We start from the raw sequence: 20,538 nt of genomic DNA on the forward strand, positions 1-20,538 counted from the left end.
TGCTCCGGGGTCCTGGGGGGGGGGGGGGGTGGGGGGGGCAATCTGGCCCAGGGGGGTGCCCCCACGGTGGCCTGGCCTGCGAGCGGGGCCCACCGATCCGCGGGCGGGCCTGTGCCGTGGGGGCACTCTTTTCCCTCCACCTCGGCCACAGCCTTCACCATGGTCGACGCGTAAGAGACACACCCCCTGCGCATGCGCGGGGATGACGTCAGCAGCCACTGACGCACCCGCGCATGCGCGGACTTCCGCTGGCCGGCGAAGTCCTTTTGGCCCCGGCTGGCGTGGCGCCAAAGGCCTTTCCCGCCGGCCGGCGGTGTGCCAACCACTCCGGCGCGGGCCTAGACCCTTAAGGTGAGGGCTTGACCCCTAAAGGTACGGAGATCCGCATTTTTGGGGCGGCTCGATGCCGGACTGGTTCCCGCCACTCCATCCCTCCGGGACCCCCACCCCGCCGGGTAGGGGAGAATCCCGGCCATGGTATTACTTAAATGCAGAAAGTTGCAGAATTTGGAGTTGCAGAGGAATCTAGTTGTTGGTATGCATGAATCACAAAATATTAATATGCTGGACAGCAAGTAATTAAGAGGGTTAATAGAATGTTGTCCTTTATTACGAGAGGAATTGAAAATAAAAGTAAGGGTAAGGAGAGAAAGCAGAGTTAACATTTTGAGTCCTTTAGCTCTTTATCAGAACTGAAGCGACAGAGGTGTTAAGTGTCCTCAGTTCTGCCGAAGCACTAAAGGACTCAAAACGTTGGACGCGATTCTCCGGAAGCATTTCTAACTTCATTTGTGGTAAGTTTTTCAGGGAGTTTGCTGCCGGCAAGTTCCCCACCGTTATTCAATGACACTTATTCATTTTTTGGGGCCCTGGGGAGTTTCTCACCAGTTTAGCCCACACTTAGAATTTGTTTTAGCACTGGGGAGCTGAACTCAGAGGTCGGGCTGCCATTTTGGAAGGATGCTCCGATCTCTTTTTTTAAAATAAATTTAGAGTACCCAATTATTCATTTTTTTCCAGTTAAGGGGCAATTTAGCGTGGCCAATCCACCGAATCTGCACATCTTTGGATTGTAGGGGTGAAACCCACGCAGACACGGGGAGAACGTGCAAACTCCACAAGGACAGTGATCCAGGGCCGAGATTCAAACCCGGGTCCTCAGTGCCCTCGGCAGCAATGCTAACCACTGTGCCACATGCCGCCCGCAGGTGCTCCAATCTCTAAGTGAGCTTCTAAGTTCCCCCACAATGTCACCCTCCATACACATGGGCACTACCCCACAACTCCCCAAGTGAGGACACCCCTCTAATGGGGTCCCAGGGAGCCCTCCCCAAGCCCCCTTACAAGACTCTCTTACTTCCAGCACCCCCACGTGTCGGCCCCCCCAACCTCCCAGAGACCTACCAATCTCCCACCTTCCTTTCATGGGCATGGTCCCCCAGACCCCTGGCAGTGCCACCATGGCACCCTTGCACTGCCACCTTGGCACTCGTGCAGTGCTCCAGCCAGCTTGGCAGTGCCAGGATGGCAGTACCAAGGTGCCGGTTGGGCAGTGTCAAGATGAACACGTTCCAGGGGGCGGGCCGGGAAGCCACCCTGCACTAACCCTGATCATCCAGAGGTCTGCGATGGCGCGGGAGAGCAGCCGGGTGCCGTTCCGCCTAGTCCATGTTTGTACGGATCAGCACTGATCGGCGCCCGGCTGCAGCCTCACTGTGGAGGCTGGTGGATACCATGATGGTGGTAGATATCCATAAGTTCTCCCAAGCGGGTTTAAAACTGGCTTTGACACGCCCCGTTTGGTCCCATCAAACGGGCGGGACTCTGACTCTGACGAAACGCGGGACTTAGGTGAAAACGCCCAGGAAGCCCGCGAGAGGGCTCTCCTGGCATTCACTGGCCGCACCGCGCTCGAGCAAAAGCGCAACGCGGCCGTTGGATCGCGTCCGTTAACTCTGCTTCCTCTTCTTACAGATGCTGCTGGACCTGCTGAGATTTTCCAGAATTCTCTGTTCTTGTTTCAGATTCTGGCATCCGCAATATTTTGCTTATAAAAGGGAGGATGTTCTGCTTCAGTTATACAGGGCACTAGTGAGACCACATCTTGAATACTGTGTGCAATTTTGGTCTCATTATTTAAAAAAAAGATCTAATGCATTGGAGGCAGTTCAGAGGAGGTTTATTAGATTGATACCTGGAATGAGCGGAGTGTCTTATGAGGAAACTTTCTACATTCTCTCTCAGATCCTCAGCTAACAGAACAGTACTGCTTCACAGGCCCATAGTGGGGAGTCACCAGTGTTTGGCTGTCTCCTCTGATCTTCAGACTTCTCGCAAGCCCACTTTGCCTTGATTCTGCTCCCTGCACCTTTCTCTCATTAATTCGGAGCTTTTTCCTCTGGTCCTGACTTTAACTTTGCTGAACAGGACCTTGTTCAGATTCCTGTTATTGTGCGTTAAGTATCTTCCTGGGTCTGCCTGTGTCTCTTGTCTCTCTCCCTCATATTCCCTCTAAAAATGCAGGAACACAAACATAGTTTCAGACTTGCTGTCTCCCTCTCACAGAGAAAATGCTAAATGAAACTCAACCCGGTTTCGCCTTTTTAATGCACAAATGAAGAATATAAATTAAACTTAAAACAATATCTTGTTCCCAACACCCACAAATGGAAATATCAGTTACGTAAAACTATTTCTAGTTTCTGATACTATTGCCACCTTAGCCTAGCTTTTGATATCAGCCCTGCAATGTCAAACTTCAGACCGGCATGATAAATCCAGGACCACTCAGACCTGACCTCTCCCAGAAAATCAAACTTGTCGGTGGGGAACACAACAGCTCCAACTGAGATCAAGCAATGGATAGCACACACTTCACTCCTCACCCACTCCTGCCCTGATTCAATAAAGACAAGTCCTAGCTGCAGAGGAAAAATGGTGGACTGTAAGCAAGAGACAGATGTGTGTTTTTGCATGGAGAGATCCTCTGACCATCCCAGAATTGGGATAGCGCTGAAGAGCCATTAAGAATTTAAAAAGTGCCAATGGCATGATTTTGCCACCACCATGTGCCTGGTGCTGACCCAGCCATGCTGAGTGTTTCAGGGGAGAGGCCCAAATCGGGCTTTGCGCCAGGCGCTAAAACTACAGGTGAGTCGCCCAACCCGCGACGCCCGGCACGATCTGGACCATAATCCAGATAATCACATTTAAATAAGCTGTTAGACGCCATTTAGTACTGATCTCCACAAGCAGAGACCAGGCATGATGGCCAAGGTCTCGGAAGCCTTTGGAGCCCCGCCGCGTGGTTGGGGACAGGGCAGTACTCAAGGGCACTGCCCAGGTACCAGGCTGGCGTGGCAGACTGACCAGCTGCCAGGTTGCCACCTGAAGGGGGCCATGCCCAAGAAAGGGGGACATGAAGGGTGCTGGGTTGGGTGAAGGGGGGTGTATGAAGGGGCTTCATTAAGATTGAAGGGGCTGACTTCCGGGTGCGGCGATGACCAGCTGAGTCGCACGTTTCGGCACCTCCCGTTGGAACGGACTTTTGGGCTCTTATTAGGAGCCCCAACGGCAATTTTTAACGGCAAAAATCACTGTGCGGTGAAATAGAAGGGAATCCCCCCGGATATATATGGAAAAAGGAGAGGATAGCGGCCGGGTTGCAGTGGATCCTTTGGAGCAGCGGCAAGGAAGGGAAGCTCGAAGCAAGATGGCGTCGGAAGGTGGCCGTTTGGTATGGGGCCCGGAGCAACAAGAGTTCCTGCGGCGCTGTGTGGAAGAGCTGAAGAAGGAGGTGTTGGCCCCGATGCTACAGGCGATTGAAGGGCTAAAGGAGGCACAGAGGACCCAGAAGCTGGAGCTTCGGGTCGTGAAGGCAAAGGCTGCTGAAAATGAAGATGAAATACAGGGCCTGGTGGTGAAGACAGAGACGCACGAGGCACAGCATAAAAGGTGTGTGGAGAGGTTGGAAGCCCTGGAGAATAATTAGAGGAGGAAGAATTAAAAGTCCTGGGTCTTCCCGAAGGCACAGAGGGGGCGGACGTCGGGACATATGTGAGCACGATGCTTCACTCACTAATGGGATCGGAGGCCCCGACGGGCCCTTTGGAGGTGGAGGGAGCTTATCGAGTTCTGGCGCGAAGACCAAAGGCTGGAGAAATACCTCGAGCCATAGTGCTGAGGTTCCATCACTACAACGACAGAGAGATGGTCCTAAGATGGGCGAAGAAAACTCGGAGCAGTAGGTGGGAAAACGCGGTGATCCGCGTATACCAGGATTGGAGTGCGGAGGTGGCGAGAAGGAGGGCAAGTTTCAATCGGGCTAAGGCGGTGCTTCACAAAAAGGTTAAATTTGGAATGTTGCAACCGGCGAGACTGTGGGTCACACACCAAGGGAAGCACCACTACTTTGAGACGGCAGAAGAGGCGTGGACATTCATTGTGGACGAGAAGCTGGAATAGTCTGGCGAGAGAAAGAGCTTCTTTGATAAAGTGGTGGGGTGATTATGTGGGGCGAGGAAGGGGAAGGGGGGGGGGATGATTTTTCAATTTGTTAATTTTTCAATCCTGTAACTTTTCTCTCTTGCCCTCATTGGGGGGGGGGGGGGGAGTATGAGGAACTGTGGGCGCCGGTGGGAAGGAAAGGGGAAGGAGAAGGGAACTGCGCCATTAGGGGCGGGGCCGAGTGGGAAACGCGGGAGTTGCTCCCGCGCTAGGGTAATTATGGCGGGAACAGGGACGCAGGAAAGTGGGGGCCTCGCACAATGAGAGGCCGAGGGCAAACGGGGAAGCCGAGGTCAGCCAGAGTTCGCTGACTTCTGGGAGTAACATTGGGGGTGTAATTACGCTAGAGGGGGATCTAGCGAAGGCGGGGGGGGGGGGGGGGGGAGGGAGTTAACTGGGTTGCTGCTGCTAAGGGGAAGGGGGAGCTGTTATGGAGCGGGGTGGTCGAGACGGGAGGGCACCGTCGGTGGGATATACGGGTACCTGGGAACCGGGTAAGGAGCTGGGTTAAAAAAGGGGATGGCTAGTCGACAAGGGGGGGGGGGTAAAGAGCCCCCCAACCCGGCTGATCACGTGGAACGTGAGAGGGCTGAATGGGCCGATTAAAAGGGCACAGGTACTCGCACACCTAAAGAAATTAAAGGCAGATGTGGTTATGTTGCAGGAGACGCACCTGAAACGGACAGACCAGGTGAGACTACGTAAAGGATGGGTGGGACAGGTGTTTCATTCAGGTCTAGATACGAAGCATAGGGGGGTGGCTATTTTAGTGGGGAAACGGGTACTGTTTGAGGCAAAGACCATAGTGGCGGATAGTGGGGGTAGATATGTGATGGTGAGTGGCAGATTGCAAGGGGAGGCGGTGGTTCTGGTGAACGTATACGCCCCGAACTGGGATGATGCAAACTTCATGAGGCGTATGTTGGGGCGTATCCCGGACCTGGAGGCGGGAAAGTTGGTAATGGGGGGAGACTTCAATACGGTGCTTGATCCAGGGCTGGACCGGTCGAGGTCCAGGACCGGGAGGAGGCCGGCAGCGGCCAAGGTGCTTAAGGACTTCATGGAGCAGATGGGAGGAGTAGACCCCCGGAGATTTATTAGGCCTAGGAGTAAGGAGTTCTCATTTTTCTCCCATGATCACAAGGTATATTCACGGATAGACTTTTTTGTCCTGGGAAGGGCACTGATCCCGAAGGTGACAGGGACGGAGTATACGGCCATAGCCATCTCGGACCACGCTCCACATTGGGTAGATCTGGAGGTAGGAGAGGAAAAGGAACAGCACCCACTCTGGAGAATGGCTATGGGCTTATTGGCGGATGAGGGGGTATGTCTAAGGGTGAGGGGGTGTATCGAAAGGTACTTGGAGCTTAATGACAACGGAGAGGTTCAGATGGGAGTGGTCTGGGAGGCGTTGAAGGCGGTGGTCAGAGGGGAACTGATATCCATAAGGGCACATAAAGGGAAGCAAGAGAGTAAAGAAAGGGAGCGATTGTTGAGAGAACTTCTGAGGGTGGACAGGCAATATGCAGAGGCACCGGAGGAGGGACTGTACAGGGAAAGACAAAGGTTACATGTGGAATTTCACCTGCTGACCACGGGTAAGGCAGAGGCACAGTGGAGGAGGGCACAGGGTGTACAGTATGAGTATGGAGAGAAGGCGAGCCGGCTACTGGTCCAACAATTGAGGAAGAGGGGAGCGGCGAGGGAGATAGGTTGGGTGAGAGATGAGGAGGGAGAGATGGAACGGGGAGCGGAGAGAGTGAACGGGGTGTTCAAGGCATTTTATGAGAGGTTGTATAAGGCTCAACCCCGGAAGGGAAGGAGGGAATGATGTATTTCCTGGATCAGCTGGAATTCCCGAAGGTTGAGGAGCAGGAGAGGGCGGGACTGGGAGCACAGATTGAGGTGGAGGAGGTGATAAAAGGGATTGGGAGCATGCAGGCGGGGAAGGCCCCCGGACCGGATGGGTTCCTGGTGAAATTTTATCGGAAATATATGGACCTACTGGCCCCGCTTTTGACGAGAACCTTTAATGAGGCGAGGGAAAGGGGGAAGCTGCCCCCGGCTATGTCGGAGGCGACGATATCGCTCCTTTTGAAGAAGGATAAAGACCCGCTGCAGTGTGGGTCCTACAGGCCCATTTCCCTTTTGAACGTAGATGCTAAGCTCCTGGCCAAGGCGATGGCGACGAGGATAGAGGATTGTGTCCCGGGGGTGGTCCATGAGGATCAAACTGGGTTCGTTAAGGGGAGACAGCTGAACACGAACATACGGAGGCTGCTCGGGGTGATGATGATGCCCCCACCAGAGGGGGAGGCGGAGATAGTGGTGGCGATGGACGCCGAGAAAGCATTCGACAGAGTGGAGTGGGACTACCTGGGGGAAGTGTTGAGGAGATTTGGTTTTGGAGAAGGGTTTATTGGATGGGTACAGCTGCTATATTGGGCCCCGGTGGCAAGTGTGATCACGAACAGGCAGAGGTCTGACTACTTCCGTCTTTATAGAGGGACGAGGCAGGGGTGTCCCCTGTCTCCGTTACTGTTTGCATTGGCAATTGAGCCCCTGGCCATAGCATTGAGGGGCTCCAGGAAGTGGAGGGGAGTACTCAGGGGAGGAGAAGAACACCGGGTATCATTGTATGCAGATGATTTATTGCTGTATGTTGCGGACCCAGTGGAGGGGGTGCCTGAGATAATGCAGACACTCAGGGAGTTTGGGGAATTCTCGGGGTACAAATTGAATATGGGGAAGAGTGAGTTGTTTGTGGTGCACCCGGGGGAGCAGAGTAGGGGAATAGATGATTTACCGCTGAGGAAGGTAACAAGAGATTTCCGGTACTTAGGGATTCAGATAGCCAGGAGTTGGGGAACCTTACATAGGCTAAATCTAACACGATTGGTGGAACAGATGGAGGAGGATTTTAAGAGATGGGACATGGTGCCCCTGTCACTAGTGGGTAGGGTGCAGGCGGTCAAAATGGTAGTCCTCCCAAGATTCCTTGAGTACTATTGGGCTGCTAATATCTCAATGGTGTGTAAGTGGATGGGAGAAGGGGAGGGAGCCGTGTGGAAGAGATTGGAGATGGCGTCCTGCAAAGGAACCAGCCTACAAGCACTGGCGACGGCGCCGTTGCCGTTCTCCCCGAAGAAATACACCACAAGTCCAGTGGTGGTGGCAACACTGAAAAGTAGGGGGCAGTGGAGACGGCATAGGTGAATGACGGGAGCCTCGGTGCGGTCCCCGATAAGAAATAATCATAGGTTTGTCCCAGGGAGAATAGATGGGGGATTTAGAGCATGGCTGAGAGCTGGGATTGTGCAACTGAGGGATCTGTTCCTAGACGGGACGTTTGCGAGTCTGGGAGCGCTGACGGAAAAATATGGGTTGCCCCAAGGGAATGCATTTCGGTACATGCAACTGAGGGCTTTTGCGAGGCAACAGGGGAGGGAATTCCCACAGCTCCCGACGCAGGAGATTCAGGATAGAGTGATCTCAGGGACATGGGTGGGGGATGGTAGGGTGTCGGATATATACAGGGAAATGAGAGACGAGGGGGAGATCATGGTGGATGAGCTGAAGGAAAAATGGGAAGAAGAGCTGGGGGAAGAGATTGAAGAGGGGCTGTGGGCAGATGCCCTACGTAGGGTAAACTCTTGGTCCTCGTGCGCCAGGCTTAGCCTGATACAATTCAAGGTTTTGCACAGGGCGCATATGACCGGAGCAAGGCTCAGTACATTTTTCGGGGTAGAGGATAGGTGTGGGAGATGCTCGAGGAGTCCAGCAAACCACACCCACATGTTTTGGTCATGCCCAGCACTGCAGGGGTTCTGGGTGGGGGTGGCGAATGTGCTTTCAAAGGTGGTAGGGGTCCGGGTCGAGCCAGGCTGGGGGTTGGCTATATTTGGGGTTGCAGAAGAGCCGGGAGTGCAGGAGGCGAGAGAGGCTGATGTTTTGGCCTTTGCGTCTCTAGTAGCCCGGCGAAGGATATTGCTTATGTGGAAGGAAGCCAAACCCCCGGGCGTGGAGACCTGGATAAACAACATGGCAGGGTTTATAAAACTAGAACGGATAAAGTTCGCACTAAGGGGTTCGGCTCAAGGGTTCACCAGGCGGTGGCGACCGTTCATTAACTACCTCGCAGAACGATAAAGGAAATGGGAAGGTAACAGCAGCAACCCAGGGGGGGAAGGGGGGGCGGGGAGGGCCCGGGTGGGTCCTCAGGGGTGTTTTTGTATAGCTATTTGTACTTGCTTATGTATATTGGATTGCTTGATTTTATTATTTGGGAGTATTATTTTTGTTATGGCAGTTGCCATTTAGTTTATATATTATTTATTTATTTGTTAAAAACTGTCACTGTTATTTATATTGTTTTATTGTTGTAAAAAGGGGAAAAAACTTTGTACTGTCTTGTTTGGCCGAAAAATTTGAATAAAATATATATTTTTTAAAAGATTGAAGGGGCTGAAAGGGGGGGTCCTGAAACGGCGTCCCGGTTTCTGAAGAGTCGGTCTCACCAGGGAGTTCAGCAGTTGTCAAGGCCCAAATAGATGACAAAGTGTGGGTGAGTACAGGTCTGGATTACACCCAATAAGCCAGCGGGAAACACTGTGCCAAATGCGCCCTAAATTACACTCAAGTTATTTTTTGGGAGAATCATTTCCAATGTCTCTGAACAACAAAGACTATTCAGAGACGCACGCAGATTGAGCACTGACTGTTGCTTGCTCACATCCTGATTAGCATGACCAATAACAACAGTTGGATTCACTCTGCAGGCCCCTCAGAGCTCCCTCACACCAAACCAACACAGAGCCCTGCCAGAAGGCAGGCCAAAACAGGAGGTTTGATCAGGAAATTCTGACAGTTTCCTTCCACTGCTAATACAATGAGTGCAAGAGTGTTCAAGATGAAAAACAACCTTAATTCAACAACAAGCTTACATTTATATAGTCTTTAACGTTATGAAACACCACAAGGTGCATTACAGGAGCAGAATAAAACAAAGTATGACACCAAGGCACAGAAGGAGATATTAGGTCAGGTTGATCAAAGAGGATGGCATGGTGACACAGTGGTTAGCACTGCTGTCTCAAAGCGCCGAGGACCCGGGTTCGGTCCCAGCCCCGGGTCACTGTCCGTGTGGAGTTTGCGCATTCTCCCCATGGCAGTGTAAGTTTCACCCCCCACAACCCAAAGATGTGCAGAATAGGTGCATTGGCCATGCTAAATTGCCCCTTATTTGGAATTTTTAAAAAATGTTTTTAATTTAAAAAACGGTTGGTAAAAGCAGAAGGGTTCAAGGAGTGCCTTAGAGAAGGCAAGTGAGATAGAGAAGCAAAGTGTGCAGGGAGGGGGTCCTACAGCTTCAAGCCTAGGCAACTGACGGCATTGCCATAAGTGCTGGAAAGGAGGCAGCAAGGGAGACTGGTGGAGGTAAGGATAGAGGGGGGAATACGATGCGGAGTGCAGTGACAATAAACAAGGTATTTAGGGACTTCTATGGGGATCTGTACAGGTCTGAGCCCCCGGCAGGGGAGGAGGGGATGCGACGATTCCCAGATCAGCTGAGGTTCCCGAGGGTGGAGGAGGAGGAGGTGGCTGGTTTGGGGGCGCCGATTGGGCTGGAGGAGCTGGTTAAAGGATTGGGGAGCATGCAGGCGGGGAAGGCCCCGGGGCCGGATGGGTTCCCGGTTTAATTCTACAGGAAATACGTGGACCTGCTAGGCCCGTTCCTAGTGAGGACTCTTAATAAGGCGAGGGAGGGGGGACCTTGCCCCCGACAATGTCCAGGATGCTGATTTCTTTGATCTTGAAGCGGGACAAGGATCCATTGCAATGTGGGTCGCATAGACCGATCTCGCTCCTCAATGTTGACGCTAAGTTGCTGGCGAAGGTGCTGGCTACGAGAATCGAGGACTGTGTCCCGGGGGTGATTCATGAGGACCAGACGGGATTTGTGAAGGGTAGGCAGCTAAACACAAATGTGCGGAGGCTCCTCAATGTGATTATGATGCCCTCGGTGGAGGGGGAAGCGGAGGTAGTGGCAGCTCTGGACGCGGAGAAGGCCTTTGATCGGGTGGAGTGGGAGTATCTTTGGGAAGTGTTGCGGAGGTTTGGGTTCGGGGAGGGGTTCATCAGTTGGGTCAGGCTGCTATATAGAGCCCCAATGGCGAGTGTGGCTACGAACCAGCGGAGGTCAGAGTACTTTCGGCTATACCGGGGGATGAGGCAGCGGTGCCCCTTGTCCCCCTTGTTGTTTGCACTGGCAATTGAGCCGTTGGCCATGGCACTGAGGGAGTCCAGGAAATGGAGGGGACTGGTCCGGGGAGGAGAGGATCACCGGGTGTCGTTATATGCCGACGGCCTGTTGTTGTATGTGGCTGATCCACTGGAGGGAATGGCGGAGGTCATGTGGATCCTTAGGGAGTTTGGGGACGTTTCGGGGTATAAACTCAACGTAGGAAAGAGTGAGCTCTTTGTGGTGCATTCAGGGGACCAGGGAAGGGGGATAGACGAGTTACCGCTGAAGACGGCAGGGGGGAGCTTTCGGTACCTAGGGATCCAAGTAGCTAGGAGTTGGGGGGCCCTGCACAAGCTCAATCTGACACGGTTGGTGGAGCAAATGGAGGAGGATTTTAAAAGATGGGATATGCTGCCACTCTCACTAGCAGGTAGGATGCAGTTGGTCAAAATGACGGTCCTCCCGAGGTTTCTCTTTGTGTTCCAGTGCATCCCCATTATGATTCCCAAGGCCTTTTTCAAACGGGTAAGCAGGAGCATCATGGGATTTGTGTGGGCGAATAAGACCCCGAGGGTGAAGAGAGTGTTTCTGGAGCATAGCAGGATCAGGGGAGTGCTGGCGCTGCCGAATCTGTGCAGCTATTATTGGGAAGCCAATGTGGCGATGATCCGTAAGTGGGTAATGGAGGGAGAGGGGGCAGCGTGGAAGCGGCTAGAGATGGCGTCCTGTGTGGGCAGGAGCCTGTGGGCGCTGGTGACGGCACTGCTGCCGCTCTCGCCAACAAGGTACACCACGAGTCCGGTGGTGGCAGCAACGCTGAAGATCTGGGGGCAGTGGAGGTGACACAGGGGCGAGGTGGGAGCCTCGGTTTGGTCCCCGATTCGGGAGAATCATCGGTTCGTCCCGGGAAGGATGGATGGGGGGTTTCGGAGCTGGCATCGGGTAGGGATTAGAAGAATGGGCGACCTGTTCATTGATGGGACGTTTGCGAGCCTAGGGGCGCTGGAGGAGAAGTTTGGGCTACCCCCGGGAAACGCTTTCAGGTACATGCAAGTGAGGGCGTTTGTGAGGCGGCAGGTGAGGGAATTCCCGCTGCTTCCGGCATGTGGGATTCAGGACAGGGTGATTTCGGGTGTATGGGTTGGAGTAGGCAAGGGTTCGGCGATTTACCAGAAGCTGAAGGAAGAGGAGGAGGCCTCGGTGGAGGAGGTAAAGGGCAAGTGGGAGGAGGAGCTTGGGGAGGAGATAGATGAGGGTCTGTAGGCTGATGCCCTGAGTAGGGTTAATTCTTCCTCCTCTTGCGCCAGGCTCAGCCTAATACAGCTTAAAGTTGGTGTTTTTCTGAAAGTAATTTTTATTAAGGTTTTCACAGAATATCAATAACAAAATGAAAAAGGAACCCAACAGGGTTAAATACAAAACACAGTCAAAAAAACAATCCTCCATATCCCCCTCCCCCTGTACATAAATAATAAATTAACGCCCCGACTTAACACAAAGCCAACATAGCAAATATATACACCCCCTTAGATCCCCCAGTGTAAATAAACATAAATAAAGTAACCCCCCCGCCCCCCACCGAGTTGCTGCTGCCATTGACCAATGTCTACCATTCTGCCAGGAAGTCAAAGAACGGTTGCCACCGCCTGAAGAACCCTTGTACCGACCCTCTCAAGGCGAATTTCACCCTCTCCAACTTAATACACGCCGCCATATCGCTGATCCAGGATTTCACGCTTGGGGGCCTCGCGTCCTTCCACTGAAGAAGAATCCTCCGCCGGGCTACCAGGAACGCAAAGGCCAGAATACCGGCCTCTTTCGCCTCCTGCACTCCCAGCTCCTCTGCCACCCCAAATATTGCGAGCCCCCAGCCCGGTTTGACCCTGGATCCTACCACCCTCGACACCGTCCTCGCTACGCCTTCCAAAATTCCTCCAGTGCTGGGCATGCCCAGAACATATGGGTGTGGTTTGCTGGGCTCCCTGAGCACCTAACACACCTGTCCTCACCCCCAAAGAACCGGCTCATCCTTGTCCCGGTCATGTGTGCCCTGTGCAGCACCTTAAACTGTATGAGGCTGAGCCTCGCGCACAAAGATGAAGAGTTCACCTTCCCTCGGGCATCTGCCCACATCCCTTCCTCGATCTCCTCTCCCAACTCCTCCTCCCACTTACCTTTCAACTCCACCACCGAGGCCTCCTTCTCCTCCTGCATCACCTGGTAAGTTTCCGAGATCTTCCCCACTCCCACCCACCCCCCCGAGAGCACCCTGTCCTGTACTGTGCGTGGCAGTAGCCGTGGGAATTCCACCACCTGCCGCCTGGCAAATGCCCTTACCTGTAAGTACCTGAAGGTGTTCCCCGGGGGGGAGCCCATACTTCTCCTCCAACTCACCCAGGCTCGTGAACTTCCCATCCACAAACAGGTCTCCCAACCTTCTTATCCTTGCCCTGTGCCACCCCGAAAACCCTCCATCTGTCCTCCCTGGGACGAACCAGTGGTTCCCCCGTATTGGGGTCCACACCGAGGCCCCAACTTACCCCCGTGCCGCCTCCACTGCCCCCAGATTTTGAGGGCAGCCGCCACTACTGGGCATACCTCCTTGGAGGGAACGGCAGCGGCGCCGTTGCCAGCGCCCCCCCCCAGACTCGTATTCACACAGGACGCCGTCTCCAGCCTCTTCCATGCAGCCCCCTCCCCCTCCATCACCCACTTGCGCACCATCGTCGCATTGGCGGCCCAGTAGTACGCACAGAGGTTGGGCAGCGCCAGCGCCAGCCCCCCCCTATTTCTACTCCACTCCAGGAACACCCTTCTCAGCCTCGGATCCCTCGCGCCCACACAAACCCCATTATGCTCCTGCTGACGCGCCTAAAAAAGGCCTTCGGGATAAACACGGGGAGGCACTGGAACAGGAACAAAAACCTTGGGAGCACCGTCATTTTGACTGACTGCACCCTACCCGCCAGGGACAGTGGCAACGTGTCCCACCTCTTGAACTCCTCCTCCATTTGCTCCACCAGCCTTGTGAAATTAAGCCGATGCAGGGCCCCCCAGCTCCTGGCCACCTGGACCCCCAAATACCTGAAGCTCCTCTCAGCCCTTTTTAGTGGGAGCTTGCCAATCCCCCTCTCCTGGTCCCCTGGGTGAACCACGAACAGCTCGCTCTTCCCCATGTTGAGCTTGTACCCCGAGAAATCCCCGAATTCCCCGAGGATCCTCATTACCTCCAGCATTCCCCCCACCGGGTCTGCCACATATAACAGCAAGTCGTCCGCATAGAGCGACACCCTATGTTCCTCCCCACCCCGCACCAACCCCCTCCAGTTCCTCGACTCCCTCAGTGCCATAGCCAGGGGTTCAATCGCCAGTGCGAAGAGCAGGGGGGGACAGGGGACACCCCTGCCTCGTCCCTCGGTGCAACCGAAAGTACTCAGACCTCCTCCTGTTAGTGGCCAAACTCGCCATCGGGACCTCGTACAACAGCCTAACCCACCTGACAAACCCCCCCCAAACCTCTTCAGCACCTCCCACAGGTACCCCCACTCTACCCTATCGAAGGCTTTCTCAGCGTCCATCGCCACCACTATCTCCACCTCCCCCTCCCTCGCCGGCAACATGATAACGTTCAGAAGCCTCCGCACATTTGCGTTCAACTGCCTCCCCTTCACGAACCTCGTCTGGTCTTCGTGGATGACCTGCGGCACTCAATCCTCGTGGCTAAGACCTTCGCCAGCACCTTGGCATCTACGTTTAGCAACTAAATTGGCTTGTATGACCCACACTGCAGGGGATCCTTGTCCCGCTTCAGGATCAAGGAAATCAGTGCCTGGGACATCATCGGGGGCAAAGCCCCCCCTCCTTTGACTCATTAAAGGTCCTAACTAGCAATGGGCACAATAGGTCCATATATTTTTTATAAAATTCGACCGGGAAACCATCCGACCCCGGTGCCTTCCCCGCCTGCATGCTCCCTATCCCTTTGGTCAGCTCCTCCAGCCCAATTGGGGCCCCCAATTCCGTCAACAGTCCCTCCTCCACCTTCGGAAACTACAATTGGTCCAGGAAGCGGCACATCCCTCCCTCCTCCAGTGGGGGCTCGGACCGATACAATTCCTCATAAAAGTTCCTGAAGACCCCATTGATGCCAACCCCACTCCGCACCACACTCCCTCCCCTGGCCTTAACTCCCCCGATCTCCCTAGCTGCGTCCCGCTTCCGAAGCTGATGTGCCAGCATCCGGCTTGCCTTTTCCCCATACTCAACTAGCCCCCTGGGCCTTCCTCCACTGCACCTCCACCTTCCTGGTGGTCACCAGGTCGAATTCGGCCTGGAGGCTGCGCCTCTTCCTCAACAGTCCTTCCTCAGGCACCTCCGCATACCTCCTGTCTACCCTCACTTTCTCCCCCACCAGCCGCTCCCTCTCCCTCTGCTCCCTCCTCTCCTTGTGGGCCCTAATGGAGATCAGCTCTCCCCTAACCACGACCTTCAGTGCCTCCCATACCATCCCCACTCGGACCTCCCCGTTATTGTTGGCCTCCAGGTACCTCTTTATGCTTCCTCGGACGCGCTCACTCACCGCCTCGTCCGCCAACAGCCCCACCTCCAAATGTCACAACGGGCGCTGGTCCCTCTCCTCCCCCAGCTCTAAGTCCACCCAATGCGGGGCGTGATCCGAAATGGCTATCGCTGAGTACTCAGTATCCTCTACTCTCGCTATCAGTGCCCTGCTCAAAATAAAAAAGTTGATCCGGGAATAAGAATGAAAATTCCCTAGCCCCCGGCCTTGCAAATCTCCAAGGGTCCGCCCCTCCCATCTGGTCCATAAACCCCCTCAGCACCTTAGCCGCCGCCGGCTTCCTACCCGTCCTAGACCTGGAGCGATCCAGTGCCGGATCCAACACCATGTTAAAGTCTCCCCCCATTATCAGGCCTCCCACTTCCATATCTGGGATCCGACCCAACATACGCCGCATAAAACCCGCATCGTCCCAATTCGGGGCATACACATTGACCAGTACCACCCTCTCTCCCTGCAGCTTACCACTAACCATTACGTACCTACCGCCATTGTCTGCCACAATGCTCGACGCCTCGAACGACACCTTCTTTCCCACCAAGATTGCCACCCCTCGATTTTTGGCATCCAGCCCCGAATGAAACACCTGACCTACCTACCCTTTCCTCAATCTTACCTGGTCTGCCACCTTCAGGTGTGTCTCCTGGAGCATGACCATGTCCGCCTTCAGCTCCTTCAGGTGCGCGAACACGCGGGTCCGCTTGACCGGCCCGCTCAGTCCCCTTACATTCCAGGTTATCAGCTGGATCAGGGGGCTACCCGCCCCCCTACCCCGCCGACTAGCCATGATCCCTCCTCGGCCTGCCACCCGCCCGGACCCCACGCCCGGCCCGTTCTCCACGGCGGCAGACCCCCATCTCGACCCCCTCACTCCCCCCCCCCCCCCCCCCACTCGCTCCTGCTCCCCCTTGAACCTAGCAGCAGCAACTCGACCCCCCCGCCCCCCCCCCACCCCACCCCCAGCTAGGACCCCTCCTAGCTGCTTTACTCCCCCCATTTCACTTCCGCAAGTCAGCTGACTCCTGCTGACCCCGGCCACTCCCGCCTCTCCTTCGACTCCTTCCATTGTGTGACATTCACCTCTTCCATTCCCCATCCGCAGGCTCTCCACCTCCCCCTTCCATCCCAAGCACGGGAAACAACCCTCGCTTCCCCCCCCCGGCCCCGTCACCTCCAGTCTTCAGCGCGGGAAAAAGCCCGCGCTTACCACCTACCCGGCCCCGCCACCTCTGACGCAGCTCCTTTTACAGGCCCAGTCCCCTCACCCCCTCCCCTGCGGGGCACCATCACACTGCCGGCCATCCACCCCTGTTCCATTTGCTTTCCCCCTTCCAAGAGCCCCCCCGACCAACCCAACCAAAACAGTGCCCAACCCGCCCTAACCACCCTCACCAAACCAGAAAGAAAAAAAACAAGAGCAAAGGACCCCCCCTCAAAAAGTAACATATCAACCGCAATCCCCAAACGCCCATCCCGACCCTCAATCTGTGTCCAACTTCTCGGCCTGAACAAAGGCCCACGCCTCCTCCGGAGACTCAAAATAATGGTGCCGGTCCTTGTAGGTAACCCACAGTCGCGCCGGCTGCAACATGCCAAACTTCACCCCCTTCCTGTGCAGCACCACCTTCGCTCGATTGTACCCAGCCCTCCTCTTCGCCACCTCCGCACTCCAGTCCTGGTATATTCGTACCTCCGCGTTCTCCCACCTGCTGCTCCTCTCCTTCTTGGCCCACCTGAGCACACACTCCCGATCAGCGAACCGATGAAACCGCACCAGCACCGCCCGCGGAGGCTCATTAGCCTTGGGCCTCCTCGCCAGCACTCTATGGGCCCCTTCCAGCTCCAGGGGCCCCTGAAAGGACCCCGCTCCCATCAGCAAGTTCAACATGGTGACCACATAGGCCCCCACGTCCGGCCCCTCCAGCCCCTCCGGGAGGCCCAGAATCCGCAAGTTCTTCCGCCTCGACCGATTCTCCATCTCCTCGAACCGCTCCTGCCATTTCTTGTGGAGCGCCTCGTGCGCCTCCACCTTTACCGCAAGGCCTAAGATCTCGTCCTCGTTGTCGGAGATATTTTGTTGGGCCTCGCAGATCGCCACCCCCTGGGCCGTCTGTGTCTCCAGCAGCTTATGAATGAAATGAAAATCAATAGAAGCCTTCATCGGCTCAAGCAGGTCCGCTTTAATCTCTCTGAAGCAGCGCTGGATACCCTCCTGGTGCTCCTGCGCCCACTGCATCCATGCTGCCTGGTCCCCGCCCGCCGCCATTTTGTTCTTCTTCCCTCACACCTTCTTCGGGTCCACCACCACATTTTTAGTCACCCCGCTCCTGGTAAAAGCCATATACTGTCGGGGAACTTTTGTACTCTCCTTCCCACAGCGGGAAACGTTGAAAAAATGCCATTGGGGGCCCTGAAAAGAGCCCAAAAGTTTGTTTTTTGCGGGAGCTGCCGAATGTGCGACTTAGCTCCGCATAGCCGCAACCGGAAGTCAGTACAGTTCAAAGTTACTCACAGAGCGCACGTGACAGGGGCGAGGTTGAGTAGGTTCTTTGGGGTGGAGGACAGATGTGGGAGGTGCTCGGGGAGCCCGGCAAATCACGTCCACATGTTCTGGTCGTGCCCGGCGCTGGATGGGTTTTGGAGGGGTTTTGCGAGGACTATGTCCAAGGTGGTGAACGCCCGGGTCAAGCCGAGCTGGGGATTGGCATTATTTGGGGTATCGGAGGAGCCGGGAGTGCAGGAGGCAGAAGAGGCCGGTATTCTGGCCTTTGCGTCCCTGGTAGCCTGACGGAGGATTTTGCTACTATGGAAAGAAGCCCCCTAGTGTGGAAGCTTGGATCAATGACATGGCAGAGTTCATTAAGCTGGAGAGGATAAAGTTTGCCTTGCGAGGGTCTGTGCAAGGGTTCTCCAGGCGGTGGCAACCGTTCCTAGACTATCTCGCGGAGGTGGTCAGCAGCAGCAGCAACCCAGGGGCGGGGGGGGGGGGGGTTCTTTTGGGGTGGCGTTTGGGTGAAGGTGTGTTTTTTTTCCCCCGATTTGTGTTCTTAAATGTTGCATGGGGGGTTATTGTAAATAGGGGAAATCCAATGTGTAACTTCTGATTGTTGTGTTCTTGTTTCTTTCCTTTTGTTGGGGGGGGGGGGGTTTGTTGAAAATTTGTTGAAAAATTTGAATAAATATATTTTAAAGAAAAAAATAAATGCTGGAAAGGTTATGATTGGGAATGCACAACAGGCCAGAATTAGAGCAGCACCAGATATCTCGGAGGCTTAGGGGAGTTGAAGGAGATTATAGCAATGGAAAAAAACAAGGCCAGAGGGATTTGGAAACCAGGATGGGAATTGGAAATTCAAGATGTTGCTTGACTGAGAGGCAATGTGGGTCAGTGAGCACAGGATGATAGGGGAATGGGACTTGATACGAGTTAAGACACAGGCAGCAGAGATTTGGATAACCTAATCGTAGAATGGGGAGACCAGCCACGAGTGCGCTGGAAAAGTTGAGTCCAGAGGTAACAAAAGCATGGATGAGAGTTTTAGCAGCAGATGAACAGAGATGGGGCCAAAACAAGGTAGAAATAGGTGGTATTAGAGATGGCCTGAACATGAGATCAGAAACTTGCCTCAGGATCAAATGCGACACCAAGGATACAAACCAACAACACTGGATCCAAGATGGCGCCGGAGCATGGCGACTCTCTGTAAGCTCTCTCAACCAGACCCCTTCCTTTTCTCTCTTACCCCCGTTCTGACCTACTAAAGCTCTTTTCCACTTCATATCAATGTACTCTGTTGATTATTCGTTTGTCTACGATGTACGTACTGTGTACGCTCCCTTGGCTGCAGAAAAATACTCTTCACTGTACTTTGATACATGTGATAATAAATATCTATCAATCAATCAAATAGACTGGCTTAATCTCAGACAGTTGCCAAGGAGTGGAATGGAGTCAGTCGTCAGGGAATAGAGTTTGGAGCGGGGATGGAAACAATAGCTTCAGTCTTTCCAATCTTGAATTGGAGAAAAATTCTGCTCACCCAGCACTGGATGTAGTATTAGTAGTCTGATAATTTAGCAACAGCGGAGGGGTCGGGAGATGTGGTGGGAGGTAGAGCTGGAAGTCACCAGTGGATTGGATTGGATTTGTTTATTGTCATGTGTACCGAGGTACAGTGAAAAGTATTTTTCTGCGAGCAGCGCAACAGATCATTAAATACATGGGAAGAAAAGGGAAGAAAAGAGAATACATAATAGGGCAACACAACATATACAATGTAACTACATAAGCACTGGCATCGGATGAAGCATAGAGGGTGTAGTGTTAATGAGGTCAGTCCATAAGAGGGTCATTTAGGAGTCTGGTGACAGTGGGGAAGAAGCTGTTTTTGAGTCTGTTTCTGCGTGTTCTCAGACTTCTGTATCTCCTGCCCGATGGAAGAAGTTGGAAGAGTGAGTAAGCCGGGTGGGAGGGATCTTTGATTATGCTGCCCGCTTTCCCCAGGCAGCGGGAGGTGTAGATGGAGTCAATGGATGGGAGGCAGGTTCGTGTGATGGACTGGGCGGTGTTTACGACTCTCTGAAGTTTCTTGCGGTCCTGGGCCGAGCAGTTGCTATACCAGGCTGTGATGCAGCCAGATAGGATGCTTTCTATGGTGCATCTGTAAAAGTTGGTACGGGTTAATGTGGACATGCCAAATTTCCTTAGTTTCCTGAGGGAGTATAGGCGCTGTTGTGCTTTCTTGGTGGTAGCGTCGACGTGGGTGGACCAGGACAGATTTTTGGAGATGTGCACCCCTAGGAATTTGAAACTGCGAACCATCTCCATCTCGGCCCCGTTGATGCTGACAGGGGTGTGTACAGTACTTTGCTTCCTGAAGTCAATGACCAGCTCTTTAATTTTGCTGGTATTGAGGGAGAGATTGTTGTCGCTACTTCACTCCACTAGGTTCTCTATCTCCCGCCTGTATTCTGACTCGTCGTTAGTCGAGATCTGGCCCACTATGGTCGTATCGTCAGCAAACTTGTAGATGGAGTTGGGACCAAGTTTTGCCACGCAGACGTATGTGTACAGGGAGTAGAGTAGGGGGCTAAGTATGCAGTCTTGCGGGGCCCCAGTGTTGAGGACTATTGTGGAGGAGGTGTTGTTGTTCATTCTTACTGATTGTGGTCTGTTGGTCAGAAAATCGAGGATCCAGTTGCAGAG

At 54.0% G+C, this 20,538-nt stretch overlaps 1 protein-coding gene across 1 annotated transcript in view; it reads right to left on the reverse strand.

The window, feature by feature from the left end:
• LOC140397998 (metastasis-associated protein MTA1-like) overlaps positions 1-20,538 on the reverse strand; it is a 252,536-nt gene that overhangs the window by 207,216 nt on the left and 24,782 nt on the right. The gene's annotated exons all lie outside the window — the stretch shown is intronic.

Source organism: Scyliorhinus torazame, chromosome 2, assembly GCF_047496885.1.
Source record: "Scyliorhinus torazame isolate Kashiwa2021f chromosome 2, sScyTor2.1, whole genome shotgun sequence".
In the NCBI taxonomy this organism is placed as follows: Eukaryota; Metazoa; Chordata; class Chondrichthyes; order Carcharhiniformes; family Scyliorhinidae; genus Scyliorhinus; species Scyliorhinus torazame.